Source organism: Motacilla alba, chromosome 10 (assembly GCF_015832195.1).
Source record: "Motacilla alba alba isolate MOTALB_02 chromosome 10, Motacilla_alba_V1.0_pri, whole genome shotgun sequence".
NCBI classification, from domain to species: Eukaryota; Metazoa; Chordata; class Aves; order Passeriformes; family Motacillidae; genus Motacilla; species Motacilla alba.
This window is the reverse complement of record NC_052025.1, coordinates 2,347,137-2,368,015: the sequence shown is the minus strand read 5'-3', so window position 1 is coordinate 2,368,015 and position 20,879 is coordinate 2,347,137. Positions and strand designations below refer to the sequence as shown.

At 45.5% G+C, this 20,879-nt stretch overlaps 1 protein-coding gene across 3 annotated transcripts in view; it reads right to left on the bottom strand.

The window, feature by feature from the left end:
• Positions 1-20,879, bottom strand: part of CSNK1G1 (casein kinase 1 gamma 1) — a 102,064-nt gene that overhangs the window by 78,087 nt on the left and 3,098 nt on the right. For 2 of the 3 annotated variants that reach the window (XM_038146780.1, XM_038146782.1), the window contains exon 2: positions 3,068-3,176. The gene's annotated coding sequence lies outside the window, so the exon portion shown is untranslated. Of the gene's footprint in view, positions 1-3,067; positions 3,177-6,523; positions 7,744-20,879 lie in introns of those variants that run through there. The other variant, XM_038146781.1, reaches the window with a different exon arrangement.

Genomic DNA, 20,879 nt, shown 5'->3' with positions numbered 1-20,879 from the left:
TTCTCTAAGTTTCTGAGGACATAATTGTGCTGTATTGGAATTAACTTTCTAGCTAGCAACTGTCCTAAAGATTTTCTGCCAACAGCATAGACAGATGAATTACAGCTTAAAAATGGACCATTTCAGCTTTAGGCACTTTCAGACTCAGTTCAAGACAGGACAAGTTCAAGAGTTAGAGAAGAGGGTTTTGGTCTTTCATTGTTTGAGTCAGTTCTCCTGTGCCTAATGGAAGAATATTTCCCCTTAATGCTACAGATCACCTTCTCCTCAGGTTTTCTCAGTGTCTGGAGACCAACACAGACCAGCTGAGGCTGCACTGGGCTGAACAGGAGGAGTGATTTCGTGGGAGAAGTGGAGAGGAGCTCTAATGTATCATCATACATGTCCACAAAACCAGCCAGAAGCCTTTAAGATTTCAGAGCTTTGACGGGGGCTCTCCAGCTCCTGAAGTCCTACAACTGGAAGGGCAAAATTCCCAAGAACATCTCCAGCAGGCATCTCTAATAGATTGGAATTGCACTTCACACGATGTACCTTTCTACAAATAGATATTGCTGTTTTTTGAGGAGTGCTTAAGCACTTAAATAATCCAGAAGCCTGATGGATGACTAATACAACTAGAAAGCTCCATGTACAAAAAGAAATTTAGGCTTCCCCACATTCCCAGGGCTGCTCTCAGGATGCAAGCAGGGTACAGAGGAGGCACCTATGGCCCTCACAGCTGTCTCCTTGTTTTGGACATCAGCTTGAGGCTGCAGCTGCTGTTGCTCTTGTTCATTTTTGCCATCCAGGGAAAAAAATTTGCACCTAAGGCCAAATTCCTCAAGCTGGATATGGCTGACTGAGCACACTATGGCAGTGCCAAGAGCCAGCTCCTCACTCACATGGATAACGTCTGGTTCTGCAGCACAAATGTGGGAGGGAAGCATCTGGCACTGGTTTCACTGGGGCTGGGAAGAAGCCAGGCCAGTGCACCTTGGGGAAACTGAGGCAGGGAACACGCAGGTGAGGACACACACAGACAAGTGATGGCACGAGGCAGAGTGCTGGCTCACAGCAGCACCTGTGGAAGTCACAGAATGGGAAAACCAGCACATCTTTAAATATTAAATTAAAATATATGGAAAGATTAAAGGAGGCAGGAACAGGAAATAAGCTTCAGCCAAGTGAAAAAGCATTCTAGGAATGCAAACCTTGGGAAATAGATATATCTGAGGCAAGAAAACCTCCCAAGATCCCAGACATCTTACAGGCAGGGTACAGAAAAACAAGCCAGTGACTTCAGCTTCAGAAGAAACCCTGCACAATATCACAACAGCAAAGCTTTAGACAGAAGGGGCTTCTCTTTGAGGGGAAAAAAAAAATAAGTGAAATAAGGCCCAGGCAGATGACACAGCCTCTGCTGGGCTCATAGAAGATATTAAAGCACTGTACTGCATCAGCCTGAACTGCTCAAACTAAACACTTTTCAACAATTAATGACACTCCTACTACTGTCACCAAAAATAGACAAATTGGTTTTAGGGAATGAAGTTGCAAAAATAATTTGAGATACAATATCAAGCAACATTGGAACCAGATTCCTCCTCCAGACTGGAAGCTGAGAGGATGAAACTGTGGCCCATCCATCATGCCCCCCCCTGCCCCCAGCAGAAATTATCAAAAGGCAAGAGCTCCTGAAACTTTCTACAGAGAAAATTCTAAATGGAAATTACAGTTTTAAAACAATTTGTTTTGTTGTATCACTTCGGCCAAAAATAGAAACAACATTCCCAAAGGATGCTGCACAATTATGGCTCTAAACAAAACATCCCAATGACTTAATCAGGATCACTTAGTCTGCACACAAAAAATTGTTTATCACTACATAAATGCTTTTTCAGAAGTCCAGAAAGGGAACTCTGGTGCCAGTTTCAGCCTTTATGTACACCCCAAAAACCCCTCGTGCCAAGCAGGGACTTGCACTCCCTAAAGGTCAGCACCCTCACCAAACCAGAACACTCACTGGTTTATTTACATGAAATCAAGGGATCTACCCCCACTGCAATCAGTCCAACACTCTCACCTAAAAATACGATTCCATTTGATTTCTGGAGAGGAAAATTTTCCCAACTACTTCAGTTTTGAGTTATCTGCTCACATCCATAGGTGAGCTGTTACAGATTAGATAACCTGGCCCTTATTTTATTTGTCACACAAACACACTTATACACACAACACAACAACTCTGCTCTGAGTTCACCACAAGAAACTCTGGACTCTCCCTGCCTTTAATCCTGCCCAATTTCCTTGTTAGTCACTGACAAGCAACACTGCAGCTACCTACTTCTCAGCTCTACACGTGTCTTTCTAAAAATAATACCAGGGAAAGGAAATCAGGGATCTAAGTTCCCAGATAAGTTATTTCAGATGAAAAATGCTGACAAAATTGAGAGGAAAAAAAACCAAAATGGAAATAAGGAATAAGAATTGAACAACTTACATTCAGGTCTCTAAGCACCCTTCCATAGGCTCGGCAGATCTTTTATTGATAATCCAGATAAGATACTGGATTTTTAGTGTCTTGCTTATATAGAGAATCAAAGAATCACAGAATGGTTTGGGTTGGATGGCACATTAAAGATCAGCATGTTCCACCCCCTGCCATGAGCAGGGACACTTTCCACTAGCCTAGCTTGCTCCAAGCCCTGGCCTTGGACACTTTCAGGTTCAGGGCAGCCAGAGCTGCTCTGGGCAACCTGTGCCAGGGCCTCCCCACCCTCACAGGGAACAATTTCTTTCTTGTATTTAACCTAAATTTCCCCTGCTTTAGTTTGAAGTCATTCTCCCTTGTCTTGTTCTAGGTGAACAGTCCCTCTCCAGCTTCCCTGCAGCCTCTTCAGACCCTGGAAAGTCCTCTGAGGTGTCCATGCAATCTTCCCTTCTCCAGGCTGAGCAGCCTCAGCTCTCCCTGCTTCCACAATGGAGGTGCCTCTCATCAAATACAGGTGAGTTTGGGTTTTTTAGGAAGGACAATTTGAGCTCCAAGCTAAGACACTCCAGAACATCAAAGGCATGTGACACTCACCACCTGATGTGTAATTCACTTCTTAAGCTTGTTATCCAAAAATCACAGGGCAGGGAGTGCTGGGGCACGGGAGCAGCAGAGCAGCCAGGCACTCATATCTGTACCGAACCTGGTGAAAAAGAAAACACATTTTAGGAAGTCTCCATGCAACAGTCATCTCCAGTGACTTCCAATCGAACTGTATCCTGCTTAAAAACAAAAAAGGCATTGTTTGGTTTCAGCTGGATATGGCAACATCCAAGTATGGGGATGAAACAGAGCCAAACCCCACTGCTCATAGGAAAATCATTCTCTTTACCCTATGTCAGGGCAAACTCATAGCTTTCCATGCAATAAATAATATGAACTTCAGTTCAGAAGACAGTGTGTTCTTAAAAAATACATCTTTCTGTCTCTTCAGTAATTGGAGGTTTGGTTTTTGGTAAACTGTGTTTCCCCACCTTGGGAAACAGGTTCCCAAACCTGAACTCCCTTGACGCAGTGTGCCTGGGCTGGCTCCATCTCCTGCCCTGCTCCAGGCACTTTGGTCAGAAGAAAGCAAAAGGGGTTTTTTTGTTTGTTTCTGACTTTCTTCCTTAAAAAACACCCTCCAGAGCACAGGGTCCAAACAGCAATTTCTGAAGGGGAGTGCAGTGTAAGACAGGTGTGGAAGTCAAACCGAAATGAAACTATTTCTGGGTAACTCTGCCCAGAGCAACCAGAGACAGCCTGTTCTGCTCTGCACTCAAAACGTGGGCATGAAATACTCTTTGAAAGAAAACGCACGGATAGCTCTAACAAAAATGAAGATTTTAAAAAGCAACTTCAAGTTCTGAGAAGCTATGACTGTCATCTAAAGAAGATTCTTCTGAAACACCATGGGAGATTCCCTTACACAGGCTACAAGCAACCAGCTCCCCAATGGGTATTCCAAGCCAAGTTAGCACTTTGTCCTTATTTTTCCAGCTGTTACAGCAAGGCAACAGTAAAGGTCCATATTAGTATCTTAAAACAGAGGGTGTTTTTGCTTTCTCCAACGTGAAGTGCAAGACAGACTTGTGATAAATAGGTGTGATTCGTGCTGACAAAATTGAAACAGTGATCAATATTGATACAGTAATTAATATTTGGAGATAATAAAATAGTTAAAAAGTGAAATGCCAGGGGAGGGATCCGTCCCCCCTCTTTCTCTTGCAGATGTTCAAGACAGGAAGGAGTAAGAGATAAGTATTACTAAATTTATCTGGAAAAGAGGGAAAACTTGGGTGGAAATCGGGAACATGTTAATTTTATGAGATTTATTGCTTTAACGTTAGAACATGGCATTGGCTCATATAATGTTAGTTTTGGCTCATATTATACCAGCTTGGTGCGCATGTGTAATCCAAAGGTGAAATAAAGGACACCTGAGGAAGAGGAGAAGCCTTCCTCAGACGACCCTCAAAGAGTGGTGAGACCACCTAAAAGAGATGGTGGCGCATGCGAGATGAAGATGATGATGAGGGTGGAGATAGGATTGTGACGAATCCAAAATGGGAGGAGATGGTGATGGCACACAGCATAAAAAGGGGAATTGTAATTTAACGACCTTGTGCGTGAGGTGGCAGGGTCCCAAAGCCCTCTCACCCCGTAGCCCGCGGTAATTTTTGCTTATGTGCTATTATAAGAACCAGATTGCACCTCATTTTAACCCAATTGTACTGCCAACATTTTGAGTGTATTCAATTTTATCTATTCTAAACTACTTCATTAAAATTGCTGCTACATTTAATTCTGTTTGGTTTTTTTATTGTGATTGGAGAACTGGGCAAACATAACAGACTGAAGCCACTGTGGCTGCGCTGCTGAGTGACACCACTTTGACAGAAGCACGTGGGAATGTGGCGTCCACCTCTGACCTGTCCTCTCAGGAGCTTGTGGTCAGTCCAGTCCAAGTCACACCCGTGCTATTCTGATGTTGTTCATGGCTTCTGTCCTCCAGAAGCCTGGAGGATTGCTCAGTGGGGTTGTAGCAGACTTTGAAAGTCCTCACGAGCTCCCAACAGCTATCATTAATTAGTCCTCCTCTACAATTATCCAGCACCAGCTTCGGAATGAAGCCAACCACCAGTGTGAGGAACACATACCATTACTCCAGTGTGCAAGCAGTGACACTCACTCCTCTCAAATGAAAAGGTATTAGGGACCTGAATGGAGCCCTCAGTATAAAATTTACAGTGAAGCATTTAAGGCCAACTTTTGTTCTACATGAAACTGAAGTAATTCCAAGTTATTTGACCAGGTCAAAGGCTGCAGCAAGGAAGAACCAGCCAAACTTGTACCAAACCAACCAAGACCTAAAAGAAAGGGAAAACACAAGCACCTATTCACAGGAAAACAGAGACTGCAGCTTTATTTAGTCACTTGTCATCCACTCCTGGGCAAAAAAACTGGAGCATCCCATTAACATGACAGTCCACATACTTAAATGCTGAACACCCTTTCAGCTCTGCTGTCTTGCCACTTGGAACATGCCCTACTTAAACTTAGAGAGAAAACCAAAAGCTGTGCATAAAAATTCCAGATGGGTTCACTGACCAGAAACTTACTCAGTTTCCTTACACCAATCCCAATGTTTGGTGGTGACTCCAAACAAGGAAGCGAAACAGAAGACTCTATTTATAATACATTATTCACTTTAGGAATAAAGGTAAATAAATCATCTCATGCCATCCTAAGGTTCAGGTTTGAACCAGGGGTTAGGCATTATTCATGTTCTGCTCAAAGAACAAGACAAGCAGCACGTTACAGAGGATCAAAGTGTAACGTGAGAAAATCCCCATGCCAGTCAGACTCCGCCACTTCCTACTGGCAAGGCCAAGTGACAAAACCCATCCCCACCTCATTCAAACCTTTTCTTAACAGACCTTTTGACCTGAAGCACAGCAAACATGACTCCCACGTTCACACAGATGTGGCTCCAGCATCTTGAGAGAACCCCAGGTTCAAAATGCAGAGCTTGGTCTCCATCGTTTCCCTGGCCACACACCCAGAAATCCTGCCCACGTTCAACATGGCCAGGAAGCCAGGAGTCTTGTTTAGCTGCAAGCATGGCATGGAGCAAAAAGGCACCTCTGGCAGCAGCAGAAAGCAATGGTTAGCAAGTGAGAATATGTGGACAGCCCTGTTAGAGCACCAGTTTATCATGGTAACAAGCTGCAGCCTCTCCCTTTCCATCCAGCCTTGATGTCCAAAGCCTGACGTTATGGAGAATCCAGGGACCACGTCCCTGGGTGAAGGGAAGATTAAGGCAGAATGAAGAATGACAATGAAAGAGGAAGTCTGAAACTATGACTGGCAAATGGGACCCTCTCTAGCTCTCGACAAATAATTAACCCTTTTTGCACTTAATTAGCATCTTCAGGCACTGAGCCCATTTCCTGTGGCAAGTCCTAGCATGGACAGCTCCAAAGAGGCCTCAGGCCCAGAGACACACACCTGGAGCTGAACAGGCCTTGATGTTTACCATGCACGAGTCATGCAGGATCCTTGCATGAGGATGCTTTGCTTTGTACCAGGCGCTTCAGCAAGAAGAGTTACTTGTTTTCCAGAGTGCCAAAGGCAGGAGGCCATGAAGCATTCAGGGGTGTGGAGCTGGGCATGGGTCTCAAGCACCTGTATTCAGGACAAGACCCCCTGCATCAGTCAACAGAACCACAGCAAAGTGGTCTCTTCCCAGCACATGGTCAACAAGCAGCATGCTGGTCAGCCCTCAAAGGCCACTCGAGGAAGAAGTTCTTTACATCCTCCAGGTGAGGCAGTGGAACAGAGAGACTGTGGACTCTCCATCCCTGCAAGTATTCAAGGCCAGGTTGGACAGGGTCTGGTCTAGTGGAAGGTGTCCCTGCCCATGGCAGGGGTCAGAATGAGATGAGCTTTGAGGGCTCATTCAACCTAAACCATTATCTGAACATCACAGGATCACCACCACACTGGCTGGAGAATCCACAAAGACCCCCAAAAACTCTTTGAGCTGTTGGTGTGAGAGAACGAGAGAACAGGGCTCCACCAGAACCTTTAAGCCTTGCTGGTTATTTTCCACATTACTTTTCAAGGCAAGGAGCAGATGAGAAGTTTGTTTCCATTCCAGAGTAAAAACTAACATCCTGGAGGGCATCGTGTGAAAAGCTACCATTTGCTACCTAGAGTACACAACCAGGTCTTTCATCTCCTCCAGGGGCCAGGGAAATACTTGCCAGCCTGAACCAGGACGAGTGACTTCTGTGGAGTACTGCTTCCAACGGTGGGGGTACAGCACAGCCACTTTTTGGCTCCCCAAGGAGGACATGGCTCCTGCCACAGCAGGGAAGGTGACTCTACAAATCCACTTCTCCATAGTTCTCTCAGGAAGCTGGTACACAGCCAGTTTTTGGATTTTTTGTACTTCAGCTCATTATTATTTTATTACCAGTTAGCAGCACAAAACTCTGGGTAGCACTTTGAAAAAGCTTCTCATCTGTAGGCTTGAGGTGTTTGTACTCTTCCCAAATTAAAGCACAAGAACAATATTTGAATTCCAAGCTAATGGACACTGCTCTACTCCAAAGCGTTGACACCATCGAGCACGGCAGAAAAGGTACAACAGCTCCCACCCGCATTAGATGATGGAACACAACCTCAAGAGCCAGCATGATGCTCCAGCCCTTGCGCTGAGCTCAGACCAGGAGAACCTGGCTTAGCAGTGCCCAGAATTCTCCAGAAACAAGTGACTTATCTGAAAAGCAACCCATCAGTCCTGGATCAGTGGGGGTTCCCATAGGCAGACTCTCAATTAAAGCATTCCACACTCATATGGAAAAATACAAGGTCTCCACAGACCATTTCTGCTGTGTGGTAAAGGCTCTGCAGGACACCTCAACTCTGCCAGACAGCTTCAGCATGAACAACAAATAGATGAAGCTGAAGCTGTGTCAGGGGAGGGTTAGGTTGAATATTAGGAAAAGGTTCTTCCCCCAGAGGGTGAAGGCACCGAACAGGCTCCTCAGGGAACAGTCACGGCCCCAAGGCTGCCACAGCTCAAGGACCTTTTGGACAGCACTCTCAGGCATAGGGTGGGATTGCTGGGGTGTCTGTGCCGCACCAGGAGTTGGATTTGATGACCCCATTCAGACCTCATGTCACATCCTCCAAGAGGCAAAGGGTGAACCAAAGAATAGGGCACAGTTAGCTTGACCTCCAGTTTGGAAGAACACCCACACACACATGTTTGGGGAGGAAAGGAAGAGAGTAAGAATACTATGCATTTTTCCCATTTCTACTGGTTTGTATTTCTGGGCCTCCCCAAGTCAGTCTGGGCATCTGAGTGTTCTGGGTGTGATTGCTAGGGTTTTCCCGTGCAAGGTGAGGAGCTGGACTTTGCTGATCTTTGTGGATCCCTTCCAACTCAGGCCATTCTGCAGTTCTATCAAGAACACTCAGTGCAGCCTCTTGATGAGTGTGTCCAGTTCTTCTCCAGACTCTGTACACAAAGTTTTTGTAGCCACAGTAGTCCATGGCTACCTGAACAACATCTGAACTCACCTCCTGTCAGCTCCATTTAACCCTCTCTGGACCTCATGGCAGCAGGAGTGGACTGTCCTGGCACATGTACCCTTAGTGGTTCTGTGACCTGGCTTACCCCGCTGCTGACCCTTTAGTGTCACACAGGTCTAAATAACCACTTCTTGTGGTGGAGGAAGAGACAGGAACTTTGACTGCAGAGACTCAATAAACAGCATTTTGCTGTGAGTAAATCAGTGACATCATCTGCCGACTATCAGCAGATATCAAAACCAGCAGAGCGGCAGTGAAGCAGAAAGGACCTCAATGACACATTAAGGCTGTCTGCCCTCAAAACATGAAATGTAGCAGGGTCAAAAGGGGAAAAGTTATACGTTGTTGAGTTGATTTTGCTGCCTTTTTGTCACAACCAAACACATTCCATGCCTGAGGAAGAGCTGGACAGAAAGATGAATGCCTTCGTGACTGCACTTGAAGCAAAGCTCCTGCTTGGACTCAGTAATTTGCAAATTCCTCCCTGAATACACCCCAAAGCTGATATCTACACTCATTCTGCTCAGCTGAAGAAAAAGAGAGTCAGCCTTTATCCCACACTGTACTTGGGCACCACTCAGAACAGCCTTTATCAGCACTCACCAAGGTAAAAAAATAAAATTATACAAACCTGTGGCTTACAAAACCCATTTGACATCTCTCTCCCAATTCCCTTAACTCACAAGCAGCCTGCATACCCCCAACACAGCAAGGAAATGCTGCAAACAGGTCTAGATCTCAATTCTGTATTTACAAAAGGAAAACAGCAAATATTTTTTGAGTTACCTAATGCCATCCCAGCACATGAAGGTTTGATATTCCCAGAAAGCTGCCTGTTCCTAACACATAACAGGGGCCTATACTTCATTAACAGCAAAATATTGAAGGCTTCAAAACTGATGCTAACCGTCTTTGTGATCAAAGGGAACAGAACAGTGTCACAAATAATACAAGAATAAAAAATTCTGGGAAAACATGAACGCAGCTCCAGGTAGAGTCTACTTGCAACACAGGAGTATCATGGAATGAGATTCTTTAAAATCTTTTAAATCATCAGGAACAGAGGCCTGCTTATTCTTATTAAATTTCATGATATGTTTTCCCTGACTATACCTGAGGTACTCCCAGCATGGATCTGCACTGCGTGCTTCCAGCAGCAATCATTCCATGGGATGTGGTTTGGTGACACCTCAGCCTGGGAGCACAGAGATGTGACAGCTCGGCTGAGGACGCTCATGAAGGGAACTCTAATTTATCCTTTCAACATGAGCCTCTGCTCCCAAACCCTGACCTGCCTGCTACAGCTTCCAGAGCCTGAAACTCAAACAGGGAAAGCCCACCCAAGGAGTATTTTACTTTTTACTTTGAGATGATTTAACCTTTCCCCCTGCAGCAGCTGCAGATACTGTGCAAGGAACAGTGGTCTGGAAGGAGGAGAGCGCGTGGCTCAGGGAAACACAAGCACATATCTTAATATGAAACATCTGCTTTTTACTCTTTTTTTTATTGCAAAGAAATGGAGTTTTTCCCCTTTTGGCTTCCCCTGCAGCAAGAGCAGAGGGTACCCCACGACAGCACCCAGTAAGGGTCTGGGTGCCCTGAGTTCACAGAGAAGGGTCAAAACAGAGCATCCACCTTGACTAAACATTGAATTATGAAAAATATTTAAAAGTGGGATTTTGAACTCCCACTATCTTATGGAAAAAGGCTTTGAGGAAGACTCTGATCATGATCTGCCCCAAGTGTCTCTGCACAGCACTCACTCACCTTATACCCCCCTCCTCTGAAGCACACAGGATGCAGCTCACACACTCTCCATTACCATTATCGCATCACACTTTGCTCATATTTTGTATTATCATTATTTTCTTCTTTTCCAAGGATCCCTTTATGGGTTACATGAATCACACAGTTAATATCCTTCTATCATCTGCACAAGAAATGTCACCACTCCCAGTTCCTCTGGGAAGAGGGATAAAGCCATACTAAGTTTAAAGTCATACTAAATGGCATTTGCTGTCAGCCATGGCCAGGTTCCCACTCCAGGTATCAATCTCAACCCAGACCATCATGCAGTAATACTTAAAAAAAAAAAAAAATTTAAAAATCCCCTCTAGTCTAAGGAATTTTCTTGCAAGATCCTTTTGATTCACATCTGAAGATGAGCTGCTTCAGTTCCTCACATCCTTTTGAAGAAAGGATAACAGAGCTGCTGGAGCACTCACTGCTCCCAACCTGCACAGCAATGATGATTTGCTCCACATTCCCCCTTACTACATGGGATTACTCAATCATTAACAGACTCTTGATTTAGAGCTCTTTCAAACAGCCAGCTCAGCTCATAGCCCTCTTCAGACCTAAGCACAAGCCAGTAACCCAAATGCAGATATTTAAGATCCTGTTTCCTTACATGAGAGATTCAGAGATCTCGTCACATGCTCAGGTGACACCATGGCTCCCTAAAGAGAGGGAGCAAAACTAAATTAAGCTGAGTAGTCTCCATTACTCAGGGTCTCTGCTGCTTCTCCTCAAGTTTTTAGGAGACCTCAGGTTCTTTGCTGCTTCTGGTTCTCCTCCTCCATGTGTGAACCCCACAACAATCCAGATGTGCCCCAAAAGTGCCTGCAGCCTAGAACTGACACCAGGATGAAACAGCACCTCTGAAGGAAAACCCACAGGTGCTCTCTGTACCACGGAGTAACCAAAGAGCTGCAGGAACCCCGGTGGTTTCTCCCCTTATCACACCCGCTGCTGAGCAAGTCTAACTCATTACAGCAACAGGAGAAAACCAACCCAACAATACCTGCAGAACTCTGTGCCAGGTTAGAAACTCAGGGCAGTTCAGGAACAGGTTTGACAAGCAGCATATGGGAAAGGCAGGACAAAATCTCCCCTTTTGGACACAGCAGATACCTCTGCAGAGGTGACAAAAAAAGACTTCAAGCTGTGAACATTCCACAATAGGATGTTTCAATCCTAGGGGAAGTATTGAAACACCAAGTTTCATGTTTAGGTATGAAACTACATTACTAGTTTAATAGGTCAGTGTCTGATTAAAACTAGATTTTTAGCAGACACAGAGTAGGAAGCTAAAAAAGCAACCCACAGTTGGTCAGCCATGACATGAACACAAGGGAAACAGCCCCAGGGACATACTGAGATCACCCATATATTTATATATATATATACACATACACACACATATACACACTGCATGTAATTAGTATGACACAGAGTAGGACAAGGATATGAACTTGTGCTGCTTCACTCTTGGCTGTCCCTGCCCCATTCTGATTTTCTGCCCAGCTGCCTGCTGGATCCCACACTGGGAAAGCTGAAGAGAGGCATTATGATCACCTCCTCCCAGTTTCTGCACAGAAAGATGGAATTTCAGTAATTTCTCCCTTTTAAAGGGACCAAGAACTTTATGTTCAATTCCTTTCTTCATTCCTAATTCCTAATTTTATTTCCCTCCTTTCCATTTCTATCTGTCCTCCCTGGAATGCTTTTACTCATAAGCCTCAGTGCATTGTACAGCAAATCTTCTTTGAACAGCACAGCATGGGAGGCCTGTAGATATGGACAGTATCCTGGAAACAGCTGGAGATTTCCCCTCCTGTAAGAATCCCTAAGGCATCCTCCAGAGCTCTTCAGAAATACCACCTCCTCATGCTGCTCCAGGATTCTGGAAAGGCAGGAGGTTCATAGAGGTAGAATTAATAGTAGGAGAACACTTGTGTCAATTGTGTCCACGACAATTGAGGATGATCCAGGGAGCAGCAGACTTCTGCAGTCTGCTCCAGGATCTGCCGCTGCTGGATTACAGATGTTGGCATGGACACAACTGCCCAGTCCTACCAGCATTCATTTTATGGACATGCTGATCCTGGGTTTGTCCAACTTCCTAAACCAACAGCTTCCACCCAGCTCCAGAGCAACATTCAGAAGTTTGCTGCCTGCTTTTTAATGAAATCTTCCCAATCCCAAGAGTTTCAGGCATTTTAGACAGCCCAGCATAGGCAGCTTCTTATTCACCTCCAGCTCTGCTTTCTCTCTCCACATGTTTTCCAACCCTGGTAAAGATGCAATGACCAACAATAGGAGTATTCACACACTCACCCACTGCAATTTACTCAGTGTATTACTCAGCGACCCTAATCCTTAACCAGATTATTATTTCAGCCTTCCAAAAAATAAAACAATGTGTACTATCTGTAGCAAGCAAGAAACCAGTGCGCCAACAACAACTGAGTCAATGCCAGAGAGATGAATCCCAATGGCTCCAAGCCATGCCCATGCCAAACAAAAGGTTTTTTGCCCACTCACCTGCAAAAGAGTTTCTTTCACAAGGCAAAAAACCCTACACCACTCACTGTGCTCCTGAACAGCATGGCAGACACCCAAAAATCCTGTTCGAGTTCCCAGCAACTTTTCCCATTCAGCTGGCAGTGTGCTGCCAACTTCAGAGGAGTCTGGCATTTTTGGAGGATGGCAGAAGAGTTCCAGAAGCACTCTGAGTGAGTACACATTGAAGGCATCTTCTTCATTATGCTTGTAGGATGAATTACATATTTAATTACAAATGGCTTCAACGAGAAGTTGCTAAAGTTGAACATGGAGGATAAGTCTCACTTCACACAAGGAGGCAAACCCACACAAGGAAGCACCTGCCAGAACTGGCCACCTCTGTGCACCATCTCACACAAACTACGAACTTCTACTCAAAAGTTGAAGCAGAGAGCTATTTTGCACAGATAAGCTTCATGTTACCTTGAAGGCAAACATTACATTTCCCACAGTTCGGAAATCGTATCTGTATGAAGCTGCTTTGATTCAACTTCCGCTTTCAAGCCCTAATGTTCAGCGTAGCTGTCAATTAGAAATGTCTGTTACCAAGTAATCTGCTCTACCCACCACATCGTGTCTGTCTCCTCTGAAGCCTTAATACCCACTGGTGAGGATGGCTTTGTACCAGCACATCACTCATGAACCTTTTGCCCTGTATTCAGATCCCAAGTTAATTCCTGCCAACAGCCACACTGGAAGCGTTGGCCAATGACAAACACAAAAAGCTGTTTGGCATCCTCGAGCCTCAAAGCTCTGTCCACCACACAAAACCAGTGTTTGCGTGTTGAGAGAGATACAAGTAGAAAGTCCTTGCAGCACAAGGTCATACCAAGCTCGCCGGAAGACTAAATTTAGCCACCTGTGCCTCAGGCAAGTCTGTTAGTTATGGGAAGCTCGGATACCGATGTGGAGGACTGCTCCTAGGGTAAATCCCATGGAAGACTTGACTCCATTTAATTGCAAATGATCTTGAAGCTATTAATGGGGAGCCCGATCCCAATCCATCAAAGAGGAGGTGTCTCTGAGTACCCCACAAGCTTGGCACCGGGACACCGTGATCCTGTTAGGGCTGGTTTGCTTGAAACTACTACATTCAGAGTGAGCAGGAGGAGCTCAGGAAGATGTAACAGATGGGGTTTCAGCACAAATATATTTCAGAACACCTCCTTAGCAAGCACATTTCCTCCTCTACCTCACCTCACACTACAGTTCTAACAGCTACACAAGAGCGGATAGACAAGAACTCAGGGATTATTCCAAGCTTCTGTAAATGTTAGCAGAGGCTGATTGAACAGTTTGTGAAGACAAGCCCCAGTTGACCAAAAAGGGTATCAGCCAACAGCTTTGTCAAACATTTAATAATTTTCCAAGCCAAAGGGGTGACTCAGCTTCTTCAGCTGTGTTAGATCTTAGGATCAGTATCAGCCACCAGCCCATGGAAGGACCACAGCAGTCAGCGGAGGTTTGATGTCCAGGACCACTGCAAGGATCTAGCTGTAGGAAAAAACAATTTAAAGAATCTGGTTTCAAGACACCACTGAGGAATTTCTGAACTATCTGCCTCAGCCCCAAAGGCCTTCAGAGATGCTCAAGAACTATTTTCATGCCAGAAACTCAAACAGGAGCATTAGCTCAAGCATGCAAAGCCAGGATTACTAAGACGACTACACCAAGTCCAACCAGGCACAAGGTTTCTCACATTACATGTTGACTGTATATGGTCCAAAAGGCATCTGGAAGTCATGCTCCATCCCCTAATGCCTCTGCAAACAGATGGTGACACAGAAGGCTACCTGAACATCCAACAGCCACCCTGCACATCACTGCTCTCACCAAACCTGTCCCTGAAGAGGCCCCAGCCAGGAGGATGCCATGACCCCAAGGTCCCCTATCCAAAACTTGTAGCTGTCACCACAGCAGCCAAGTTCCCCCCAAACCCCCATCTTCAATCACATTGTCTCCTTAAAGTCAAAGCACCAGGAAGAACAGAACAAGTGGCTCCAAAACAGCCTGCTTGCAGTCACGGATCATGACAGGCAAAGGCATTCTGGCATGCCCAGTAATTCCTAACACTTAGAAGGGATAAAAACCACCAAGTACCAGCACTGTGCCCAGCAAATCCACACAAAACCAAAGAGCTGTGAATTGTGTTGGAGCCTAATACCAGTCCTGGATTTTAATCACAGAATAGCAGGGATCTGAGCAGAGATATTCCCCCCAGAGATGCAGAGCACAGCCCAGTGATGATTTACCTCACTGGCATTGCATCTATCACAAGTCAAACTGAAACCTCAGCGCTGCCAACACTGCACAGAGCTGCTTCAGAACGGGAAAGTGGTCAGAACCTTTCCAAAGAGAGGACAGCTGGGAAGCAGTATCGGATGCCAAAGTGGCTGCAGGCCTGATGTCAGCTGCAGGATGATCATTTGGAGAACCTGAGGGCCTCCAAAGCATCCGACCCAGCACTGAAGGCTAGCCAGCTGAGGTAGGCTGTGGCTAGAAAAATGAGAAAGCAACAAGGGAGTGAAAATTATTCAGGGTGGGGAAGAATCATAAAATCATAGACTGATTTGGATTGGAATGGACACTAAAGACCACCTTGTTCCACCTCCTGCCATGGAGGTGGAACACCTTCAACTAGACTAGGCTGCTCCAAGCCCCATCCCACATGGCCTTGAACACTTTCAGGAACCTCACCACCTGGAGGAACCTCACCACCTGGAGGAATGACACACAGCAGGTACTTTGGAAGTGTTTATTTCCATCTAAGAAGTTGCTTAAAGCATGTGCTGCCGCAGTCCCTTCCCCCAGCACAAACCAGAGTGCTGTGACCTGCCAAGAAGCGACACCAAGAATGAGTCGGCATGAAACTCCTGAAGGCGAGACCTTTGAAGTCTAACCCGGACTTGAAAAGAGACAACTACAAAGCCTGTGGCCTCTGCTTCATTAAAATAAGATGTTAAAGGTTCTTAAGTTTCATTTGCTCATTGAAACTTGTTCTTTTAAGATCTAGGAAATAAAAATAAGCTGCAGAAACTAAACTGGCCTTGTGCATTACAAAGGAAGACAGTTACAAGGTAACTAGGGATGGCCAAGATCCTGCAGGATGGGATTGCTGCACAAGGAAGCAGCTTGTTCCAACCTCGGGAAGAGTCAAACGCTTCCATGACACCTGCCAGAACTGCCACCTTCGATGAATGATATTAAAGCTGAATTTTAGAGAACTGCCTCTCATTTGTTGTAATACACCCAAACAAACAGAAATCAGATCTGGATGGAATTTTGAGTGATGAGGAATGAAAGCTTGGAGATCCAGCAAGTCTGAAAGACTTCAAACTGCTACTCTTCCAAACCCACCTAAGGAATTTTAGACATGAGAAGTAACGTTAATGGTTGGGCTCAATGATCTTAAAGGTGATGCCAACCTGAACAAGTCAGTGAGTCAATTTATGTACCCCTCCTTGCTGAGCACAAGACTAGACAGATGCAGACAGATTTCCTGTGTTAGTTTTCCCTGTTGTGAGCCCTCCATTAATGTGAAGGATGACAGCTGAAATGATCTGAATCCCTCCTCTGACTTTTACCTCGGAAATGAATGTGCAAAACAAAGGAACACTGAGTTGGCTTATTTCTACAAACAAGATATTACCTGTGCCAGGGCCTCACCACCCTCACAGAGAAGAATTTCTTCCCAATATCAAATCTAACCCTGCCCTCTGGCAGTGGGAAACCATTCTGCCTTGTCCTGGCACTCCAGGCTCTTGTCCCAACTCCCTCTTCAGTTCTCTTGGAGCCTCTTCAGGCCCTGGCAGGGGCTCTGAGGTCAACCTGGAGCCTTCTCCTCTCCAGGTGAACACCCCCAGCTCTCCCAGCCTGGCTCCAGAGTAGAGGGGCTCCAGCCCTTGGAGCCCTTGGCCTCCTCTGGACTGGCTCCAGCAGCTCCACATCCTTCTGATGCTGGATCCCAGAGCTGGAGGCAGCTCTGCAGGTGGAGTCTCACCCGAGCAGGGCAGAGGGACAGAATCCCCCCTGCCCTGCTGCCCACACTGGGGGATCAGCCCAGGGCATGGCAGGGGTTAAATCATCAACTGAGCTCTGCAGCAAATCAGTAAGATGGAAGAGACCATCTTTTCTAACATAAAGTAAATAGCTCCAGGAAACACATCAGACAGGTTGGTTTCACAGAGTTCAAATAGGTTTCTCCTACAACTTGATGTAACTACCTTTGGCACTGATGCACAGCAACTCCTTGTGGGCTGGGAAAAAAGAGTAACTCTATAGGAAGCAGGTATTTCAGAGTTTTTTTAACCTCAGCACAAACTGCATGAACTCCCCAGGCTTTATCACTAGACATTGAAACATGTATATAGGACAGCAGCTACTCAGGATATTTAATAAATGATGTGGCCTCCTCTAATGCACCCCACACAACGTGGCCAGCTCATCTAAGAGAGCTACAGAGACAGGATGACCTCAGGAAAAAGATTTGGGACTGCAGAAAAACCTTCACATCTTTGTAAACAGCCACAATATTCCCAGCCTAAAGGAATGTCATAATATAACCATAAGAAGAAGGGAAAGAAAAAAAAAAAAAAAAAAAAAAAAGAGCAGGAGAGTAGAGGCAGACAGGAAAACAATTTTCCCATCTCCCTGGTGAATATCCCAAATTCCTGCATTAAATGCTCAGAGTAGCAAATCCAAGCTATTCAATTGTCTTCCACAACACAGAAATTGTCAGGCTGATCTTGAGGGTGGAATCACTGTCAGCTTTTCAGGCTATTAAGCAGTTCTCCTGAAGAGATTTGCTCAAAAACGAGCAAAGCAAACCAGAAGATTCAGACAGGTAAGAGACACCTATCCATTGCAGGAGATGGGCTGCTCCAAATGGATCTGACAAGAAGGAAGAACATGTGAAAAGCCAGGAGAAAATGGTAATTTCACCCCTAGTGAGTTTCATTGTTGCTTTTGCCAATTTCTACGAAAAAAAGGGATTGTTTAAAAGGCAGGAAGAGTCTGAAGAACCAGAAATTAAATGGGCCATTTAAAAAGGAATTCAAATATCTCCTTCCTCAAGTGAAAAACAAAGGTCAGGGGCTGGGGGGTGTTAATGTGGAACAGAGATGAAATAGGTACAAAAATTCTGAGATTTTACCACTTCATAGAATCCCAGAATGGGTTGGGTTGGAAGGATCTCAAAGCCTATCCCATTCCATCCCCCTGTCATGGGCAGGGACACCTCCCACTATCCCAGGTTGCTCCAAGTCCCATCCAACCTGACCTTGGACACTTCCATGGGTGGGGCAGCCACAGCTTCTCTGGGACACCCGTGCCAGGGCCTCACCACCCTCACAGGGAGGAATCTCTCCCCAGTAACCCATATACCCCCATCCTCTGGCAGTGGGGAGCCATTCCCCCTTGTCCTGGCACTCCAGGCTCTGGTCTGCAAGGGCACAGGCAGCAAAAGAGGAGGGAACTGTCCAGAGGCAAAAGTCAGGCTGAGAATAGGAAGGCAGTGAGCAAGAGTTGTGTGACAGCATCTCAAAGAATGGCCCACACTTGGAGTCATTAGGATGTGAGAAGGTTTTGGAACAACTGGAAGACTGTAAAAGAACAAGGACTGAATGGATCAAAACAGCACCACGACAGCGGCCCCTGCAATCAAAACCAAAGGTTCCTCTCACACTGCAGAAGAGTAGAGAAAGCCAGCAGATCCAGAGACGAGTATATTTGAGGAGGATGCATCTTTGGGGGGAAAGAAGGTGATTCATAAGAGCCTCATCTCCTCAAGAACTCCTACAGATGGGACAAGAATTAGCCACGTGAAAATCCACGGCTAGAAAAAAAATCAACACAAGTGCAAGTCAGATGGAAAGACAACAACAAGGGGCAGGAGTGTTTCTTCACAAATGCTGGAAGTCTAAAAGCGTGATGGAAAAACTCAAATGTCTGGTTTGCAAGTGGACACAGCAAGTTCATTCAAGACACAGTGGAGAGCAGGGGAGCCACTAGACATTAAAAAACCACAAGGACTAAGCAAACATCTAGAGGACCTAAGCTGACACCACCATTTCAGCACCTCAAGGTTTTTGTGTCAACAAGAAATCTCCTGTAAATCAGAATTACAAGTTTAAAGCAGAAAAGCAGAGCCTCAGACACTGCAGCAGCAATTATCACACTGTCACCAGTGGGCTGCACGAGCAGGACACACAGTGTTAACCAGGCCCCACATCCCCCCATGTCACCAGAGCAAATGCCAGGTCAGTGTGTGTCACCAGGACCAAGTTCTTAAACAGCCAAGAGTGATTCCTCCCCAGGAGTGGATGAGAGAAGCAGCAACTCAAAGAACCATGGAATGTTTGGATGGGAAGGGACCTTAAAGCCCATCTCATTCCACCCCTTGCCATGTGCAGGGACACTTTCCACAATCCCAGGGTGCCCAAAAACCTGTCCAGCCTGGCCTTGGACACTTCCAGGGGCAGACACAGCTTCTCTGTGCCACCTGTGCCAGGGCCTCACCACCCTCACAGAGAAGAATTTCAAGTCAACATCTCATCTAAACTAATTCCTGCCTTCACCTTGGTTGCAGTTGGAATATTGGTGTGAGCCCTGCAGTGTGATGTGACCAAGTAATCAAAGCCATCTGTACAGCACGGCTAAATGTCCAAGAAGGAAAGAAAATCTAAATTTACAAGCTTTTAGTAAAAAGGTTAGAAACTACATGATTTATTCTTGTGTTAACAAATCATCAGACAACATCTCCCAAAAAATAAAATTGTGTGCTCAACACACTCTGTTGAGCTTGGCCATCTCCTCTCTCCCTGCCTGACCCCAGAAATCAGGCTTTCGGTGGCAAAAGATGATGAGGTGACAACAACAGCCTCACTTTACCCCAAAGTCACACAGGAGGAGATGGGGAAGTGCCTCGGTTAAAGCTGGCACCTGAAAGCCTCTTGGCCCAGCTTTCACAGAACCATTCAGCAGAGTCTGGGCAACCCCAGCCCAGGCAGCCACACTGGGCAAACCAGAGCTGGCCTAAAGACCAGCCTAAATCGCTGCAGGGCTAATTATACTGTACAAAATGAAGCCATGTCTCAGGAGTGAGGGGCTGTTGAATTTCTTCCCCTTTTCCTTCTTCCTTCTGCAGTGGACAGAGCACATCAAACACATCAACAAAGGAAAATCAGCTGATACACTCCATTGAAAAAAACAAGAATACTACATGGCAGAATCCATCAAAGCTCTCTGGAGAGAAAAACCACAGGATAAAAGGAAAAATCCTTCATGTACTTAAATAACTGGTAAAGAAGGGGGAAGAATGCATCACTGGTCCGTTCTGCAGCAGGAGGGACTCACCAAAGGATTCTGCTTTACACCGAGCTGTGTTACTAAGATGACAACATTTGCTCCTCTGAATAATTCAGGATGAGAAGTAAATAAGAGCAATGACTCCAAGGAATTGCAGTAAAATCTCGTGATATGAGTGGGTGATACAATTCACAGAGCAGCACATCAGGAACAACCACCCTAAAATCAACTTCAGGAGACACGACAGACTGAACTGAAGCCAACCCTAGGAAGCAGGACTACAGCACAATATTCCACCAAAAACCATGGCTCCATGGTTTTAAGATTCACTAATGAACAAGCACAACATTTGTATTTGCAGAGGCAATGATATAGGATAAAATACCTCTAAAGAGGTATCTGCACCATAAATATAACCCAGCACCTCTGTCAATGTCCTCCATTGTCCTGCGCCCCACCCCTCCTGCCTCACCTGTCTCAAGGAGGCTGAAGCAGAGCTGGCAATGACATGAAATACAAGAAGAGCCACAGAAAGTCCAAATATATGAGGACAATTCAGCCAAGAGACTAACAGGAATGGAAAAAGGATTTTCCTAAAATCACGAATATC